This window comes from Budorcas taxicolor, chromosome 6, assembly GCF_023091745.1.
Source record: "Budorcas taxicolor isolate Tak-1 chromosome 6, Takin1.1, whole genome shotgun sequence".
In the NCBI taxonomy this organism is placed as follows: Eukaryota; Metazoa; Chordata; class Mammalia; order Artiodactyla; family Bovidae; genus Budorcas; species Budorcas taxicolor.
In genome coordinates this window covers 75,277,663-75,294,204 of record NC_068915.1, presented here as the reverse complement: position 1 = coordinate 75,294,204, position 16,542 = coordinate 75,277,663, and the positions used below count along the sequence as shown (strand labels likewise).

The window sequence follows — 16,542 nt, the reverse complement described above, 5'->3', positions numbered from 1 at the left end:
ACTGAGGAAAGCTTTCTTATCTCTCCTTGCTATTCTTTGGAGCTCTGCATTCCGATGCTTATATCTTTCCTTTTCTCCTTTGCTTGTCACTTCTCTTCTTTTCACAGCTATTTGTAAGGCCTCCTCAGACAACCATTTTGCTTTTTTGCATTTCTTTTTCAAGAGGATGGTCTTTATCCCTGTCTCCCGTACTTTATCATGAACCTCCATCCATAGTTCATCAGGCACTCTATCTGTCAGATCTAGGCCCTTAAATCTATTTCTCACCACTGTATAGTCATAAGGGATTTGATTTAGGTCATTCCTGAATGGTCTAGTGGTTTTCCCTACTTTCTTCAATTTAAGTCTGAATTTGACAATAAGGACTTCATGATCTGAGCCACAGTCAGCTCTCGGTCTTGTTTTGGCTGACTATATAGAGCTTCTCCATCTTTGGCTTCAAAGAATATAATCAGTCTGATTTCAGGGTTGACCATCTGGTGATGTCCATGTGTAGAGTCCTCTCTTGTGTTTTTGTTAAAGGGTGTTTGCTATGACCAGTGCATTCTCTTGGCAAAACTATATTAGCCTTCATTCTGCATTCCAAGGCCAAATTTCTCTGTTACTCCAGGTGTTTCTTGACTTCCTACTTTTGCATTCCAGTCCCCTTTAATGAAAAGGAAATCTTTTATGGGTGTTAATTCTAAAAGGTCGTGTAGTTCTTCATAGAACCCTTCTACTTCAGTTTTTTTCAGCATTACTGGTTATGGCATAGACTTGGATTACTGTGTTATTGAATGGTTTGCCTTGGAAATGAACAGAGATCATTCTGTCATTTTTGAGATTGCATCCAAGTACTGCATTTCAGACTCTTTTGTTGACCATGATGGCTACTCCATTTCTTCTGAGGGAATCCTGCCCATAGTAGTAGACATAATGGTTATCTGAGTTAAATTTACCCATTCCAGTTCATTTTAGTTCACTGATTTCTAGAATGGCGACATTCACTCTTGCATCTCCTGTTTGACCACTTCCAATTTTCCTTGATTCATGGACCTAACGTTCCAAGTTCCTATGCAATAGTGCTCTTTACTCATTGGATCTTGCTTCTATCACCAGTCACATTCACAACTGGGTATTGTTTTGCTTTGGCTCCATTCCTTCATTCTTTCTGGAGTTATTTCTCCACTGATCTCCAGTAACATATTGGGCACCTACTGACCTGGGGAGTTCCTCTTTCAGTATCCTATCATTTTGCCTTTTCACACTGTTCATGGAGTTCTCAAGGCAAGAATACTGAAGTGGTTTGCCATCCCCTTCTCCAGTGGACCACATTCTGTCAGATCTCTCCACCATGACCCACCCATCTTGAGTGGCTCCACGTGGCATGGCTTAGTTTCATTGAGTTAGACAGCGCTGTGGTCCGTGTGGTTAGACTGACTAGTTTTCTGTGATTATAGTTTCAGTGTGTCTGCCCTCTGATGCCCTCTCACATCACCTACTGTCTTACTTGGGTTTCTGTTACCTTGGATTTGGGGTATCTCTTCATTGTTGCTCCAGCAAAGCACAGCTGCTGTTCCTTACCTTGGACAAGGGGTATCTCCTCACAGCCGCCCCTTCTGACCTTGAACATGGAGTAGCTCCTCTTGGCCCTCCTGCATCTTCATATTCTCTGCTCCTTGGACGTAGGGTTGCTTCTCTCAGCCGCCACCCCTTACCTTGGGCGTGGGGTAGCTCCTCTCGGTCGCCAACTCTGACCTTGGGTGGGGAGCTATATGGTCCTATAGGAAACCAATCCTGTTGGCATCTTGATCTTGGACTTCTAACCTCCAGATGTATGAGACAATGATCTTGGACTTCCAGCCTCCAGATGTATGAGACAACATATTTCCATCATTTAAGATAGCCAGCTTGTGACATTTTGTGACATTTTTCCATATCACTATGATACTACAAATCAGTAATTTTGAACCTGGCATTTCAGAAAACATAAAGTAATGGATATCATACAGTAAACAACTCTACAGTGGATTTTTTAATGAAGAAACCTAAAGTTTTATAGATGTTGAGTGTTAGGAACCGTATATTCAAGGAAGTGTTTAATGTTTTACATAAGGGAACTGAAGCTAGTCTGACACTGAAGCTAGTCTGAAGCTAGTCTGACATAAGGGACTGAAGCTGGACTGAAAGTCTCCCAGTCTTTAAGATTTTGCATAACAGAAAGCAATATAGCAAGGTGATTAAAAGTACCAATGGCAGAATTTGAATATGTAGCTTTTATTTCACATGCTTTGCTGTGCTTAGTTGCTCAGTCATGTCTGATTCTTTGTAACCCCATGGACTGTAGCCCACCAGACTCCTCTGCCCATGGAAATTCTCCAGACAAGAATACTGTAATGACCTCCTCCTTGGAATCTTTCTAACCCAGGGATCGAACCCAGGTCTCTCTCATTGCAGATGGATTCTTAACCATCTGAGCCAGCAGGGAAGCCCTTATTTCATACGTGAAAGAGAAAAATATGCTAAACTTGTCTATTTCATTTTTTTTATATGCTAACATATGAAAATATGCCAATATCTGTTTACATTCTTTGAAAATTAAAAGTTAGCATATGCGAAGAACTCTATAACATAGTGCACACTCATCAAATAAGAGCTATTCTATTAGTTTTACAGAGCTTTAGGGGCATGTTTCTCCTGGATGTTCTTTCTGTTCATTATTTCTTTTAATACTTTGTTTTATTTTGTTTCTATGGTTGTGTTTTTTTTTTTTTGTTTTTTGTTTTTTAAACACCAGTGTGTTAGGTAATGTTTTACTGGTAGACACAATTTCCAGTTTCATCTTGAAAGCATGCCCACTTGGTAGTGATCGGCATTCTTTCTGATGTGCACTCTAGACACTTCTGGCAATTACAGATCTTGCATTTTTTATGACATTGTACCATAAATTTATATTCCAAACAAGAACTGTTTGTGCTGATGACCTTCATGAGTGATGAGTTTCTCATGTATAGCGTGGGTCAAACACAGATGTATCCTTTCTGTTTGCCATGATAAATGATGTTTTATTCTATTCTATAACTTCTCACAAAAGATGGAATCTTTTTAAATTTCATACTATTCATGGGGTTCTCAAGGCAAGAATATTGTGGCCTCCTTTCTCCTAGACTTTTTGCTGTAAGTTTCTTGGTTACAAGGATTGATAAGTTCTCCTGGACAGCTGAATATCAATGTAAGCTTACTTGTCTAGCTTCATGCTTGCTGTTTATATTTTGACCTTAGGATATTTACTCAGCTTTCTTAAAGTCTGTTATATATTTAAAATAATTTTTACACATATTTTATCAAGTGTTCCAACATTTGTGGCAGGAGACTAAACATTGCAAGAAATAGCAATTATGATTGACTTTTTTCTTTTAAGACAATGTTCTAGAATGGTATACAAAGGTGACTAGGCACAAGTAAAGATAAGATGGTCAGTTTGAAAGCTTTGGAAGTAGTCATAATGAAAGAGAAAAATGACTAGGACTAGTTTCAACAACAATGAGTAAATGTGGTCAAAACAGGAATACATTTGGAAGTAGAGTCTAATAGGAGTCATTGAAGGACTAGCTATGGATTGAGGGAATCATAGAGGAAAATGTGATTTCTAAGAGTTTAACCTGAAAAACAAGGAAAATGGAAGTATATTTTAATTACCCAGGGAAAAATGAGAGCAGCACAAAAGTCCCTAAGAGTGAGGCTGGAGATACACTAAAGTTTTGCTGTAGAATTCATCAGATTTGATGACAGAAGGGTGATGTGTGTAGCAGAGAGGGAGATGGTTTATACATGGTGTTCTCAGTTGAGGAAATTTCCAATAATTAAGATAATTAAAGTGGCAAGGGGAGATGGTATACAAAGAGTGCTGACACAAATTCTGTTTTTGGCATATGTATAAGACAATCATATATATATATGTGTATATATATACACATATATATATATATATATATACATATATGTGTTTTTTAAAAGGATTTCATCCTTAGGATAAAGTTCTGAGGCAGAGATAAAAATTTTGAAGTCATATTTACATTAATTATCTAAGTTTCTGAGACATAATATATAAACTTTTGGGAATTTATTGGATACTTTATACAAAGTCAGGAGCATTTATGAAACTACTAAATCAAATTATACCACAATATTGGGGAGATTTCAAGTGTCTCTTCATATTTTGGATTTGTTTTACTTGCAATATAACTTTTATTTATAACCTCTGTTCTTTGCAGTAATGAATTCCATTAATATGTATTTGAGTTTTTAAACTTTGACTTTAAATGCTACTCTCCTGTTGCAGTTAAACTGGTTGAAATTAAGGCCCAGAAAATTCTTTTATCAACCTGTAGTTTAGATGCTTTCTTTCAATTTCTTGTATTATGTAACTGTGCTTCCAGGCTGAAATCTGCAAACAACTACACCACTGTGACTGAACTTGGCCAAAACACAGGAATTTATTTTAATGATCTCCATATTTTCAAATTCTTCACTTGAAGTATAGGACACTCTCTGGAAAGCAGAATCGATAAACCTTGAGGAATGCATATGGAACATTATTTAAACGAAGAGCTGAAGGGAAGCTCGCAGATGCAAAGGAGCACTGACGGTGAACTGCTGGAATCTACTAGGGACAACAGGCACATGAATGAAACATGTATCCACAGGATGGTAACTGTGGTATAATGAGAAAAGTGAAAAGAGAAAGAGCAGGGAAAATAGTTATTTACAGAGCAGTAAGGGCCCTGTGTAAGTGCATGTTCACAAAATTTATGTATTCACCTATTCATTTAAGAAAATGATTGGGACTTCCTGGAGCTGTGCTTTGTTCTAGCAGTACAGAATTGAATAAAATTTTGAAAGGAATACTGATCATTGTGATATTATTTATATACTCTAAGTAGCATTCAGTATTGCCATGGGAAGCCTTGGGAAGAACATTTGATGCCAATTAGTAGGTTAGGAAAGGTATTCATCCCACTGGGAATTTAACCTTTCAGGGATATCTTGGCGTTAGAAAATGGAAAACCTTCAAAGGAGAGAGAAAAGCACGTGCAAAGGCATGAAGGCAAGAAACAATGAGTGTCCTTGGGATATGGTGCCTCCAATATGTCTATGGTATAGATCAGAGAGGATATGAAAGCAATGAGCCTGGAAGTGTTTTAAAAGGGCTGAGATATAACTGAGTTTGTGTGTTATCCTCAGGAGTTTGCTTCTTAATTTGAAGGGGATGGAGAGGCACTGAATTCTTAGAAGTACAGAATGAAGTAAGAGATATACACTTTGATAACAAGGCAGATGATAACATGAAGAAAGGCGAAATCCATTTTGGACTTATAAATGACTGTAGTATTTAAGAAGCAGTGGTAAAAAAATTGGGTGTAAGTAGAATTTGCAAATAATCCAACTACTAAACATTAAAATTCCCAAAGTCTTTGAAATTCATTCACAGGTGCTTTATATGAAGAAAGTTTTTCTAAGAAAACACACAAATATTACCCACAAAATAAAATAACAAAGAATAATTAAATTAAATATCATGTACAATCTTTACTTAGCTTATTCAATGCATAGCTGTAGCAACCAATGTCTAATGGATATTAACTTTCCAGAGTGCTACCAATCTGCTCTATACATGTTTGCTCCTCTGTTAACTGTTTGAAAGAGAGACATTAATACATAATATCTTTCAGTGACTAATAGGATGAATAAGACATTTTCAAACCTAACTTTAAACATTTAGAAATCTTATAGTTTTCATAATCACTTAATATTTGCCTTTTTTTCTCAAGAAACTTTTAATATATGTGGCATGCTCACTAGCTTTAAACTATTGCATGATACTAATGACATTACAAGGTAATCAAAATGAAGTCAGGAACATCTTGACTTTAATTCCTTCACTGTTATTCTTTTTGTATGACCAGTGCTAAGCAAAATTCCTTGTCCTGCCATGAACCACTGTATTATCAGAATGATTTTGATTAAATTAAATACTTTATTTGTTCACCTATTCAATTATCACATTAATAAATATTTCTTGAATGTTTTAGTGATGCGAGTTACTGAGCTAGGAATCAAGGATATGAAGACAATCTAAAGAATTAAGTGGATAAATAGGAGCAGGTCCTACAAGAAACTTATGACAAGATGCAATTAATGAAATGATATAGCTTAAATCCATATCAACACATCAAGCCATAAAAAGCCTTATATTAACCTGATTTGTTGGTAAAATAATGGTCAGCTAATTATTTTTGGTTAAGGTTAGTGTCGGAGAAGGCAATGGCACCCCACTCCAGTACTGTTGCCTGGAAAATCCCATGGATGGAGGAGCCTGGTAGGCTGCAGTCCATGGGGTCCCTAAGAGTCGGGCACGACTAAGCGACTTCCCTTTCACTTTTCACTTTCATGCATTGGAGAAGGAAATGGCAACCCACTCCAGTATTCTTGCCTGGAGAATCCCAGGGACAGAGGAGCTTAGTGGGCTGCTGTCTATGGGGTCGCACAAATTCAGACATGACTGAAGCGACTTAGCAGCAGCAGCAGCAGCAAGGTTAGTGTGGCTGCACTGAAATAAAATATGAATTAAACTGGTAAATGCAGAGAAAAAATATCCCATGAAATATTTACTAGAATTTATAATGTAGAAAGTTGGAAAACCTTACCCTTTTCAAAAGTGTGATTATATATATGTTCTGCTTTTACCATTCCAGTGGCAGCATGAAGGATGCATTTGAAGGTAACAAAAATACAAAAAAGTTAGGACAGTACTGTACGAGTCCAAACTAGAGATAATAAGTTTTACTGAGAGTAGCAAAGACGGTACAAGATCCAGGGATGCAAAACTGGTCAAATCTAAAAATATAAAGGTGGTTCAATGTAGCAATGGAGGAAAGTAGTTACATGGGGTTAAAGAACAGGGTTATAGGAGTAATGGAATGCAAGGGCCAGAAGTGAAAATGATGGTTATGAACAATTATTTGCCAATATATTTCAAATACTAGGTAAAATGGATACATTCCTAGGAAAGTGCCAGAACAAAAATGATAGAAGAGGTATTTGAATAGCTATGTATCAATTTTAGAATCTGAGTCTGTAATTTTAAAATCTTTTCACAAATAAACTTCTACATCTATGTGGCTTCACTCATAAACTTTAACAAATGTTGAAATTGATAAATTCTACTAAACTATGAATATCTCCTAAGGAATAAAAAAGTCAGAACATTCCACAACTCATTTTATGAGGCTTAAATAACTTTGATACAAAAATCAGATAAGGATATTATAAGAAAGTAAAATTTTAAAAGAACATAATTCATGAATATAGATGCAAAAATCTTAGAGTATATTATCACTATAAATATACTATTATTTTATGAAAAAGGATAGTAAGGAAAATCACTACCATTTAAAATAAGAATAAGTTCGCTTCATAGAATTGTCATCTATATACATAGTTAAGAGAGTGAAATGCAATTTGCTCAATTGCAGAAGGCATTTTCAACTCATATAACCTATAAAAGTCTTATATCTAACTTATATGAAGTCTTAAGCAATAAAAAAATCAAGAACCTAATTTTAAGAAGTCTAAGAAAGAATTCCTTGGCAGTCCAAGGATTAAGTCTCTGCTTCCACTATAGGGACCCAGATTCAATCTGTGGTCAGAGATCTCACATGCCACATGGTGTGGCCAAAAAAAAAAAAAGTACTAAACTTTTCTTCCCAAGTGGTGCAGTGGTAAGGAATCTGTCTGGCAATGCAGGAGACATAGGAGATGGGGTTCAACCCCTGGGTCGGGAAGATCCCCTGGAGAAGGGAATGACAACCCACTCCAGTGTTCTTGCCTGAAAAATCCCAAGAACAGAGGAGCCTGATGGGCTGCAGTCCATGGGTCACAAAGAATTGGATGTGACAAAGCATGACAAGGGAGACATAAAGAATCAGTTTATGGTTAAATTATTTTAATTAGCTTATAAATACAAAAAGGTATTAAAATGCTATGTAATTACAGAAATGCCAATGTATACTCAGCTGAATGACCAATATTAAGAAAAAAGAAGGAAAAGTAAAAATCTGACAAACTGATGGTGGAAATGCAGAGCAGTGGGAGCCCCCATATAATATTTGAAGGAATATAAATTGTTAAAATTTCCTTTTGAAAATTATTTGGCATTATTGACAAACATTTGCAGGTTGCTAACATTGAACATTGTCAAGAAGGCCAGGAGAAATATCAATAACCTCAGATATGCAGATGACACCACCCTTATGGCAGAAAGTGAAGAAGAACTAAAGAGCTTCTTGAGGAAAGTGAAAGAGGAGCGTGAAAAAGTTGGCTTAAACCTCAACATTCAGAAAACTAACATCATGGCATCTGGCCCCATCACTTCATGGGAAATAGATGGAGAAACAGTGGAAACAGTGTCAGACTTTATTTTTAGGGGCTCCAAAATCACTGTAGATGGTGACTGCAGCCATGAAATTAGAATATGCTTACTCCTTGGAAAGAAAGTTATGATCAACCTAGACAGCATATTAAAAAGCAGAGACATTACTTTGCCAACAAAGGTCCGTCTAGTCAAGGCTATGGTTTTTCCAATAGTCATGTATGGATGTGAGAGTTGGGATGTGAAGAAAGCTGAGCACCAAAGAATTGCTGCTTTTGAACTGTGGTGTTGGAGAAGACTCTTGAGAGTCCCTTGGACTGCAAGGAGATCCAATCAGTCCATTCTAAAGGAGATCAGTCCTGGGTATTCTTTGGAAGGACTGATGCTAAAGCTGAAACTCCAGTACTTTGGCCACCTGATGCAAAGAGTTGACTCATTGGAAAAGACTCTGATGCTGGGAGGGATTGGGAGCAGGAGGAGAAGGGGATGACAGAGGATGAGATGGCTGGATGGCATCACTGATGCGATGGACGTGAGTTTGAGTGAATTCTGGGAGTCGGTGATGGATGGGGAGGCCTGGCGTGCTGCAGTTCATGGGGTTGCAAAGAGTTGAACATGACTGAGAGACTGAACTGAACTGAAATGAACTGAATATTGAATCTGCAAAGAGTGTATGAGACAGCAATTACATTTCTACATATATACCCAATTGATATTCATGAGTATGTGCATCAAGACTCTTAAAGCTGTCATGAGAATGCTAAAATAGACCAGAAAACAACTAAAATACCTACTAAGAGTAAATTAGATAGATTGCTATAAAGAAATACAATGGAATACTATACAGCTGAAAACAAAGGAGTTATAAACAGTGACATTTTATACATATTTGGTGAACAAAAGAATCCAGATAGAAAATGGTACATGCTGAATGATTACATTTACATTAGGTACAAAATACTGGCCAAATAAAACTATAGCTTTTAGCGTTGTACTGAGATGGGCAAGAAAGCTATTACCCAATATTAAGATAATATATGTCTCTCGGGGAAAGCCAGAAGATGTATAAAATGAAAGTGATAATGAAATATCTTTTGGGGAGGTGGCAATATTCTTTTTTCTTTGGATCATTAGGTTGTACACTTTTTCTGTGTATTTTCTCTGTGCTATATATTGTAATGAAAAATGATAAAAGCTACTGCTGAATAATAAATTCTCATTGGTTTAATCCTGTTTATTTCAAATAAGTTTATCCTACTCAAAATGACCCTATGTGTAGAGTTAAGTAATTCAGCTCCTCAGAAATGTGTTTTCTAATGATGGGAAAGACTGATATTGATAGTTGCTATTTGGTTTTATTCTGAGAGGTAAATGAGAAAATGATGATTAAAAGGATCTGAAGTAGCAGATTTTCCTTATATGTCAAATTTCTAATGTTAAATTATTTTCTAATCTAATTATCTATATCATGTCAAACAAACTTACTCTCATCTTCATTCTCTCTTCTTCATTACTTCTCCACTTCAATAATGATAGAAGTCTGTCCATTTATTATCAAAATATCTAAAGTCTCCTTTAAATTTCCTACTCTTTCTACTATGATTCCTTTGATATTATTTCAGTAATGAGAGGTGGCTGGAAAAATAGCATCATATTGAATAGAAATTACTGATATGGAAGTTGAAGGATTTAATAATTAGGAAAGTTCAATGGAAAAGCCTTTAAATGAGTGAAGGAAGGAAGTGGTGTTTGATTATATGTTTAATATCAGAAACATGCTATGTGGAAAATTTAATAAACTGTGGTATAGTTCATTTGTTCTGATCATTTGGATCATATAATAGGAGGGAATGCTCAGGAATGTGATAGGATATTCAGTGATAGGATATGCATATTTAAAGAAGGATATTTGAACTACATGTTTATAAAATAATATTTATTAAAACACTTTATGTAAATTAGATCAGTTATATATAACAAATAGAATGAGAAGAACAGTGGGGTTAAAAATTAATCCAGTGGCATACAAGTTTGAAATAGTGATTGGAATAAACATAAGCAAAGAAACCTCGTTGTTGTTCAGTCACTTACTTGTGTCCAACTTTTCACAACATGAACTGTAGCACACCAGGCTTCCTTGTCTTTCACCATCTAACGGAGCTTGCTCAAACTCGTGTCCACTGAGTCAGTGATACCATCCAACAATCTCATCCTCAGTCATCCCTTTCTCCTCTGCCTTCAGTCTTTCCCACCATCATGGTTTTTGCTAATGAGACAGCTCTTTGCATCAGGTGTCCAAAGTATTGGAGCTTCAGCTTCAGCATCCGTCCTTCCAGTGAATATTCAGGATTGATTTCCTTTAGGATTGACTGGTTTGATCTCTTTTCAGTCCAAGGGACTCTCAAGAGTCTTTTCCCACATCACAGTTCAAAAGCATCAATTCTTCAGTGCTCAGCCTTTTTTATGGTCTTACTCTCACATCCATACATGAGTGTCATCACTCAGTTGTATCCAACTCTTTGTGACTCCATGGACTGTAACCTACCAGGCTCCTCCATCCATGGGATTTTCCAAGCGAGTACTGGAGTGGGGTGCCATTTCCTTCTCCAGGGGATCTTCCCAACCCAGGGATTGAACCCAAGTCTCCTGCATTGCAAGCAGATGCTTTACCCTGTAAGCAAGACTACTGAAAAAACCATAGCTTTGACTAGACAGACTTTTGTTGGCAAAGTAATGTCTCTGCTTTTTAATATACTGTCTATTTTGGTCATAGTTTTTCTTGCAAGGAGCAAGTGTCTTTTAATTTCATGGCTGCAGTCACCATCTGCAGTGATTTTGGAGCCCAAGAAAATAAACTGTCTCACTGTTTCCACTGTTTCCCATCTATTTGCCATGAAGTGATGGGACTAGATGCCATGATCTTCATTTTTTGAATGTTGAATTTTAAGCCAACTTTTTCACTCTCCTCTTTCACTTTCATCAAGAGGCTCTTTAGCTCCTCTTTGCTACTTGCCATAAGGGTGGTGTCATCTGCATATCTGAGGTTGTTGCTATTTCTCCCAGCAATCTTGACTCCAGCTTGTGCTTCATCCAGCCTGGCATTTCACATGATGTACTTTCCCACAAGGGGCTTCCCTGGTGGCTCAGAGGATAAAGCATCTGCCTGCAATGTAGGAGACCCAGGTTCGAACCCTGGGTTGGGATGATCCCCTGGAGAAGGAAATGGCAACCCACTCCAGTATTCTTGTCTAGAGAATCCCATGGACAGAGGAGCCTGGCGGGCTAGTCCACAGGGTCACAAAGAGTCGAACACAACTGAGCGACTTCATTTTCAGTTTCACTTTCACTCAGCATATAAGTTAAATGAGCAGGGTGACAGTATACAGCCTTGACATACCTCCTGTCCAAATTTAGAACCAGTCCATTGTTCCATGCCTGGTTCTAACTGATTCTTTTTGATTTGCATACAGATTTCTCAGGAGACAGGTAAGGTGGACTGGTATTGCCAATGCTGTAAGAATTTTCCAGTTTGTTGTGATCTAGACAGTCAAAGATTTTAGATATTCAATGAAGCAAAGGTAGATGTCTTTCTGGAATTCTCTTCCTTATTCTATGATCCAACACATATTTGCAATTTGATCTCTGGTTCCTCTGCCTTTTCTAAATCCAGCTTGAACATCTGGAAGCTCTCGGTTCACAAACTGTTGAAGCCTGGCTAGGAGAATTTTGAGCATTACGTTGCTAGTGTGTGAAAGAGTACAATTGTGTGGTAGTTTGAACATTCTTTAGCATTGCCTTTATTTGGGATTGGAACAGAAACCTACACAGCAACAAAAAAAGCACACATTTCAGATACACACAACAGTATAGATGAACCGTAATGGTATTGTTCTGAGTGATAGAAACTAAGTATAGTGAGAACAGGCAAAATCATAGTGAGAGAAAGCAGATTAGTAATTGCTAGGGACTGGCATATGTGCTATATTAATGGCAAAGTGTCAGGAGGAAGCTGTTAAGGTGATGAAAGTATTCTATATTATGAGTATGATGGTGTTTACATACTATGATTTCTATAGTAAAAAGATAATAAAATTATATTTTTATGATGGCCGAATTTTGTTGTGTGTATTTGTCATCAGTTGGTCTGTATTCACCAAAATGAGATGTTGAAGTCCCAGCCCCTGGCACCTGTGAATTTGACATTATTTGGTGATAGGATCTTCATTTGCAGAAGTAATCAAGTTAAAATGAAATAAAATATTAAAGTCTTTTCTAAATCCAATGACCAATTTCCTTATAAAAGGCCATGTAAAGGCAAAGGTACAGAGTCAGAGAGAATGTCACTCAGAGACTGGAGTGATACAGCTGTAAACCAAGGAGTGTCAAAGATAGCTGGTAATTGCAAGAAGATAGAAGAGAATCACTATAATTTTTATTTATTTTAAAACCTCAAGAAGGAACCAATCTTGCTGACATCTTGATTTTAAGCTTCCAGCTTCCAGAACTATGAGCTAATAAATTTCAATTAGCCACCTTGTTTGCCGTCATTTGTTATAGCAATCCTAGAAAACTAAAATAGTATATTTTACCTCAGTAAAAGCTTCCTTTTGGAAAATAGCATAAGGGCATATTGTGAACAATATATGCAAATAGCGCTGGTGAAGTGACATGTCACTATTATGAGTAAAAAAAAGAAAAATGCTTAGATAATGATAGTTATTAACTTAAAGTAAAAAAGATTGGATGACACATGACCAACTGTCTTTAACTGATTTTAAAGTTGTGTACAAAATTGCTTTGTGTTTTAAATTAAATTCTAGGTTGTATATTAGTTAGCATTACCCAACTGATGTAATAACTAGGCCCCAAATGTGTTATATGTTTGCTCAGATGATAATACTGGGCAGGTGAAAAAGCTGGCAGTGATCCAGCTTGATGTAGCTCTGTCACATTCAACAGTTTGTTTCCTACATCTCCTGTGGAGAAACACAGAAGAAAACAGGTGGGATGGTTTTATGAGCCAAAGCTGGAATAGGTGCCAATCACTTCTACACATATTTCCTTAGCTGGCACACAGTCATATGGCTCAACCTAACTGCCAAGGAACCTTGTAAATTTGTTTAGCTGTGTACTAGCTCTTGAAGAAATATTGCTTCAGTTTGAAATGAGCAAAAATTGAATTTTCTCAGCTAAAGAATTTCTGTGAAAGTTCACTATGACCATACCACTTTAGATCAGGCTATAGCTGTAATATTACAATTGGTCTTCATGTAGCTACTCACTTCTCCACCTCAATCCAATGTGGACTTCTTAAAATGTGAGCCTCTTCTTGCCACATTTCAGTTTAATACACTTCAGCAGAGAGCCAGTGTTGATTTAAATGAAAATACTTAATAGAGTCTAGGAATTCAAGCATGATCTGAGTTCTGCTTACATTTCCAAACTTACTTAGTTCTGGTCCTCTGTATTCTGTTCTCAAACCAATTTTAGACCTCTCACAACACCTAAAATATGATACTTCAGTGTCTAAAACCCATCATGCTTTATCTTACCTGGAGTATTCATATATATGAAATATTTGCTGAACAATATCAGTCCTGGGTGTTTTTTGGAAGGAATGATGCTAAAGCTGAAACTTTGGACACCTCAGATGAAGAGGTGACTCACTGGAAAAGACGGATGCTGGGAGGGATTGGGGGCAAGAGGAAAAGGGGACGACAGAGGATGAGACGGCTGGATGGCATCACCGACTCGATGGACGTGAGTTTGAGTGAACTCCGGGAGTTGGTGATGGACAGGGCGGCCTGGTGTGCTGCAATACATGGGGTCGCAAAGAGTCAGACACATCTGAGTGACTGAACTGAACTGAAGTTCGTTCAAGTTTTTTTCATATGCTGTAATGGAAAAATGCTAAAGCTGAAACTCCAATACTTTGGCCACCTCATGAGAAGAGTTGACTCATTGGAAAAGACTCTGATACTGGGAGGGATTTGGGGGGGGCGGCGTGCAGGAGGAGAAGGGGATGACAGAGGATGAGATGGCTGGATGGCATCACCGACTCGATGGACATGAGTTTGAGTGAACTCCGGGAGTTGGTGATGGACAAGGAGGCCTGGTGTGCTGCGGTTCATGGGGTCACAAAGAGTTGGACACGACTGAGCAACTGAACTGACTGAATTTAAAAACCTGAACAAACTTTTTGACCCAACCCAATACTAGTCTTCTCTCTCTTTACCTTGATAAACTTTTCTCATCATTCAGATATAGCTTAAAAATTATTTCCTTAAGGAATACTTTTCCATTGACTCTTATGCCCCAAGAGTAAGTTTGTTTTCCTGAATTTAGGCTTATATAAAATCCTGTACTTATTCCTTTAGAGCACCAGCACATGAGTAACTTTCAATAATTATAATAATTAGTTTTTAAACCTGAGTTTCCCAGTTAAAAATTTACAGGGAGAGATTGTGGCAGTGTTGTCCACCATTTCCTGTTTCAGTGATTATCATGTAGTAGGTTGCTAAAAGGCTAATTGATAGAATTGCTTACTGTTTGATAGAAGGGTATCTAATTATGTATTTACAAAGTGGATTTTTGTTAAAAGAGACATAGTAAGGCAACAAAATGATTGTATTTTTTAATTGGAATTCATGAGATAGTATACCATTGATAATAGCACAAAATAACACACAACTAACCCCTTCCTCATTTTATAATCAAGTGTGTAATAAAAGTACACAGTGGAAAAGACAGGGACTTATTCTTTGGTATATAACTCATAAATTCTAAAGATGCTATTAATATTTTAAATTTATTTATTTCTATATTCACATGAAGTCTACATTAAAGAACAGACTTTTTTCCCAGATACATAGTCTATTTCACAAACAAACATACTTACAACATCTATAACCCCCTGCCTCCCACCACAAAGCAATAGTGCTTGATTAGGACTGATTGAATAAATAAAATGAAACAACAAAGATAAAGTTTGAATGCCTTAAATTGTAAAATTTGGTTCATTAAAAAATTCTTAATGTTTTAAATGTGCATAAATATAATGGATAAGGTAGATGTTTATTAAAGATTGCTCTCAGAACTTATCCTTTACAATCATAAGACATGTCCAGAATTTACATGAATCTAAAATACTCATCACTTATAATTTGTCCATTTTTCATAAATAGCTTCCATTTATCATGGAAAATTTCACTGGGTTATCAAAGTGGGAGTGTGGTGCTGGAACCCTCTTGCTGAGCCAGGAGATGAAGCAAGGCAGCGATCCTGTAGTACTACCCCAGAGAGCACTGACGATGCTCACAGCCATTCCACCTGGGTCACAACCCAGGGCCCCTGGTCTTTAGAGAAAGACTGATTCTCTTCCCAGGGCCAGATTGGTTCAGACTTTATGCCAGGCTGTGGTGTAGAGTGAGCAGGGCCAGGTTAGTCACACCATTTGGATTAGGGAATGCAAGAAGGTGGCAGCTGCCTTTGAAAAGCTCTTCCTGTTTTGATTGTTGCCAAGCCAGGGCACAAGCACTCCTCAAAAGTAGAATAGCTTCTATTGCACTTTTGGTCTTATCAAGTGGTTCTCCTAACAGCCAAGGGGGCTTGTCTCCTCCATGTAGGACACCAGGATTGGGACACTCCCTGTGTGGCCTGACCCAATTACTCTTATAGTGAGTCTGCCCATACAAACTTTTTCTCCCTTTCAGACCCCTCTTAGGGGCTGAGTTCCTATGCCTTTCTTCATCTACCACGTCACTTGGAAATCTTTCTTACAGCTTTGGTTGTATAGGAGTTTCTCTGCCAGTTTCTAGCTACGTTTTCTGTGAGAATTGTTCCATAGGTAGATGTACTTTTGATGTGTTTATAGGGAGAGATAATCTCCATGTCCTCCCACTCTGCCATCTTGATACCTGTTCCCCTATGAGTCATGTTGAATTAAAATTTCAACATCATTATTAAGAATTTCTTAAAATTTCCCTTCAAGCTCTCATAAAATTTAAAGAGTTGGGAGTGGATTAACAATAACTCTATATTGTTAGGGAAACATTTTATATATCTTTAAATGAAAGTTGGGGAATCTCAGTCCCATATTTTTTTCTTTACATTTTTATCTAGAGATTGTTTTC

The 16,542-nt window shown here is 37.2% G+C and overlaps 1 pseudogene; it reads right to left on the bottom strand.

The window, feature by feature from the left end:
• LOC128049521 (condensin-2 complex subunit D3-like) overlaps nucleotides 1-16,318 on the bottom strand; it is a 94,182-nt pseudogene extending 77,864 nt beyond the window's left edge.
• Between the last annotated feature and the right edge of the window lie 224 nt (nucleotides 16,319-16,542).